Here is a 5,000-nt window from a genome sequence, read left to right on the forward strand (position 1 = left end):
GGAATATGAAATTACATTTGAGAAAGAGGAAGATATTGAGAAGCTGGATGATGGACTGATAATAAAAGGAAAGATGTGTGAAATTAAAAAATTGAATAATAAGGACTTGGTTGTCTCTTTCATGCATCTGCCTGCTTATCTGGAGGATGACGTAATCCTGCAAAAGCTGGAAGGATGGGGGGTAACTCCCATTTCACAGATTAAAAGAAGATTGTACACAGGCACCAGCATAGAGGATGGAACCAGGTACATGAGAGTACGCTTCCCGAAAGAAGTGCATTCTTTGCCCTACAGCATGAAAGTGGAAACGGAAGAGGGTCCTCAGTATTTCAGAGTGATACATAGCCAGCAGATGAGAACCTGCAGGTTGTGTATGAGCACTGAACATATGATGAAGGACTGTCCGGAATTCAAATGCTTTAAATGCGAGGAAAAGGGCCACTTCGCGAGGGACTGCAAAGCGGAGAGGTGCCTAGGCTGCAAGCTTGTGTTGAGCAGGTGTGAGTGCGACGACGGAGACCAACAACAGGAGGAAGAACTGATGAGCGGGCAGATGCATGAGGCAGACAGAGAAGAGAAGCAACACGAGGGCATGGAAGGAACGCCAAGAGAGGAGATTGTAAGCGCGGATGTTGAGGGCATAACGGAACGGAGTGGACTAACGATAGACAATGAGGAAACGGAGGAACGAATGGAAGTAACTGGGACTTTGCAAACTGAACTGGAAAAGATAGAGGAGCAAGATCAAGTCACGGAGAAAGAAAAAAGGGACAAAGGAAGTGAAAACATGGACGACGGTGGTACAAAGGGAATAACAAGTAAAAGAAGAAGGACAAGTAAGGTAATTCCAAATTTAGATAAAGCAAGGAAAAAAGTTTCTTTTGAAAAAAGTGATGAGAAACAGGACTGTGGAGAAAATGTAAAGGAAGGAGAGGAAATGAACTGAAAGAATGGGGATTTTTAATTTTTTTATCTTTTATTTTATTGTGCTGAGTATTGTGACTTTTAATGCAAGAGGGTTAATGAACTGTGTGAAATTTGAAAAAGTGAAGGAAATGTGCAAAGAAGAGGATATAATTTTATTGCAAGAGACAAACTGGAAAGATAATGCAATGGAGGATTTTAAAAGAAAATGGGAAGGGGAATTATTTTTTAATAATAAAGAAGGGAAAGGAGGTGGAGTGGCAGTGTTAATAAGAAAAGACAGAGGTATTAAGGCAAAATTGATATATAAGGACATAAAAGGGAAATGCATGGCTGTAGAAATTAAGATAGAAGAAGAAGATTTTATTTTGATAAACGTACATGCTCCAAATGACCAAATGGAAAAGAAAATGTATTTTAATGATATATCTAGAGTAATGAAAGAATGGAAGAAGGTAATAATTGGGGGAGATTTTAACACTGTTTTTAGTAAAATGGACATGGTGAATGGAATGATTTTTAAGTCGGATGTGGGTAGAAAAGAGTTAAAGTTATTGATGGGAGGAAAAAATATGATGGACGTGTGGAGGGAGAGGAATGAAAAAAAGAAGGAATTTACAAGAAGGCAGCTGGTGGGGAATTTTATGTGTCAAACCAGAATAGATTACTTTTTAAACACCAGGAATTTAGAACATTTTATTGATGGGATTTTTTATAAAGAAACCACTTTAAGTGATCACAAAATGGTATTAATGAGACTAGATTTTAAAAGAGAAAGGAAGGGACCAGGGGTTTGGATTTTAAACACTGATGTCTTAAAGGAAGAGCATTTTAAAAAAGGGATAGAAAACATTTTAGATGAAGGAAAAAAAGACTTGATGTACATAGAAGATAAAAGACAATGGTGGGAAAACATGAAATATGAAATTAAGAAATACACAATAAACTACTGTAAGTTGTTACAAAAGGTGAAAAGAACAGAGGAGGAAGAAATAAGAGAAACGCTAAGAAAAGAGTTAAACAAAAATGAAGTAAACGTGCAAAGAGTACTTGAAGTGGAGGACAAATTGAAGAAAATAGAAGAGAAGAAATACAAGGGGGCGATGTTAAGAAGTAAAGCAAAATGTACGGTGCAAGGGGAGAAATGTAACAAATTCTTTTTTAATCTTGAGAAAAGCAAGGGGAGGGCAGAAATAATTAAGGAAATTAAGAATAAAGAAGGACAAGCGGTTTTAAACACAGAAGGGATTTTAAAAGAAATAAGCCAGTTTTATGAAGAACTTTTTAAATCAGAAGGAGGAGATGAAGAAAAAAGGAATTTTTTAATTAAACAGATAACAAAAAAAGTCAGTGAGACAGATAAGGGGGTTTGTGAAAGAGAAATAACAACAGAAGAAATTATACAGGCCATAAATCAGTTAGGAGTAAAGAAAAGCCCAGGAATAGATGGAATTGGAAATGAGTTTTATAAGATTTTTAAGGAAAAAATTAGCATAATTTTAAAAGAAATCTATGGAGAAATTTTTAAAAAAGAAAGAGTACACCCAAGAATGGGACTGGGATTAATGAAAATCATTTATAAGAGAAAAGGAGACAAAACGGAATTGAAGAATTATAGGCCTATCACAATGTTAAACACAGATTTAAAAATTTTAGCCAAAGTTTTAGCAAACAGATTAAAAGAGATAATGCCGGATATAATTGAAACTAACCAGGCTTACGGAGTTAAGGGGAGGGACATTGCGGATATCACAAGCAGTATAAGAGATATAGTGGGATATATAAAAGAAAAAGGAAAGAGCGCATATGTAATAAGTATGGACTTTGAGAAGGCTTTTGACAGAGTGGAACGAGGGTTTTTAATGGGAATTTTAAAACAATTTGGGTTTGGAGAGAATTTTATCAAATGGATTTCAGTTTTATACAGTGATATTTTAACAAAAGTAAAATGTAATGGTTTTTTAACGCAACCTTTTAAAGTTTTAAGATCAATCAGACAAGGATGTCCACTGTCCGCACAGTTATATTCTTTGGTGGCAGAACCTTTAGGGCTTTTAATAAATAGAGACAAAGAGATAAAAGGGATACAATTTGAAGGAAGAAAAGAATTAACTCCAATTTTTCAATATGCAGATGATACGACAGTTGTGGTGGAAAATAGGGAAAGCATAAAAGAAGTGATGAGAAAAATAAAATGTTATTGCGAAGGCTCAGGGGCAAAAATAAATGAGGAAAAAACAATATATATGAAGTTTGGAAGGACAGAGAGTTTAACAGATGTTTTTAAATTTAAGGAAGTACAAGAGATGAAGATTTTAGGGGCAATTGTAGCAAAAAATGAGAAGGAAGCTATTGATAATATGTGGGAAGAGACATTGGGAGAAATGGAAAGAAGATTGATTTTTTGGAGAAATAGATTTTTAAGTTTGAAAGGGAAAATTTTAACTGTAAACAGTTTAATGTTATCAAAGATGTGGTATAAATTGCAAGTAATGTCATTACCAAACTGGGCTTTTAAGAGAATAAAAACGATTGTTTTAGAATATTTATGGGATAAAAAGCCTTCAAGGGTAGCGTATTATACGCTCATAGGAAAACCGGAGGAGGGAGGGATGGGACTGGTGGATGTGGAACTGAAAATGAAAAGCATGAGGGTAAAAGTGGTAAAGAAGTACTTGGATGATAATAATAGAGCTGATTGGAAGGAATTGATGGTATTTTATTTAAATAAATGTGGGAATTTTAACCTGGGGGAAAACACTTTATGGATGAAGATAAAAGCTGGGATGATGGAGGGAATTCCACAATTTTATAAAGAGGTTTTAAATGCTTGGAGGCTTTTTTTGACAGAGGTGGATTTTAATCCAGAAGGGAGGGAAATGATTTTAAATCAACCTTTGTTTTTAAATGACAAAATAAAGATAAATGAGCGTGATATCTATTTTAAGAAATGGATGCAAGCAGGCATTGTAAAAGTGAGGGATATTTTATGGGAGTGGAAGGAGGGATTTTTACCACTACAAGTGATAAAGGATGCGATGGAGGAGGAAAAGGAAGACTATAATGTGATCAGTTTAAAAAAACAATATGAAGATGTTAAAAAAGCAATCCCAGGTCAATGGTTAGAGGAGGTCAACAATAATGATGGAAAAGAAAACAAAATGACGGTGTATTTAAAATGTAAAGACAAGAAGGTGGATTTTAATATGGGAACTGTGAAAATGTTTTATGAGTTTTTTAGAAACAGAGTTTTTAAAAAACCAGGGGCTAATGAGGTTTGGTTAAGGAATTTGAATGGAATTGAAGAAAAAGATGTCTGGAAAAACAGAGCATGGAGTTGGTTAGATGTAGGTTTGGAATGTTTGGATTATTTTATTAGACAAAATGTGATATATACTGAAATGAGATTGTGTATAATGAAAAAAGAAAGTAATGCACAATGTAAAGTATGTAAGAAGGAAGATGAAGGGATTTTACACTTGTTTTTATATTGTGAAAAGCTTAATTTTTTTTTTAATGAACTGAAAGATTTTATAAAAGAATTAAGAGGAAAAGAAGTGGTTGCTGAATGGGATACATGTTTTATGTTGGGAATGGCAGAAAAAAATGTAAATAAGAAGCTTGTGAATTTGTGCTTACTACTGGCGAAGAAAGCAATATGGAAAAGAAGGAACATAGCAAAAAACAGAGATGTTGTTTTAGATCTATGGGGGCTTTTTAAACCGATGGTAGATGATTATGTGGAAATATTGTACAATTATTTTAAAATGGAGAGCAAAATGGGGGAATTTTATGGAATTTTTAACAAGGATGTCATGTGTGTTTTTAAACAAAAACACTTTTACTTGCCAAAGTATTGAACAAGATGGAAATGTATAAATATATAATGATGTGTTTTATGTAAAGCAATGATAAAAAATTTAATAAAAAAAAAAAAAAAAAAAAAAAAAAAAAAGTCACGCCCGATCTCGTCTGATCTCGGAAGCTAAGCAGGGTCGGGCCTGGTTAGTACTTGGATTGGAGACCGCCTGGGAATACCAGGTGCTGTAAGCTTTTTTGATTTAAAAAAAAAAAAA

The sequence above is a fragment of the Siphateles boraxobius genome, unplaced genomic scaffold, assembly GCF_051911475.1.
Source record: "Siphateles boraxobius isolate OS27281-9 unplaced genomic scaffold, OSU_SipBor_1 99, whole genome shotgun sequence".
NCBI lineage: Eukaryota > Metazoa > Chordata > Actinopteri > Cypriniformes > Leuciscidae > Siphateles > Siphateles boraxobius.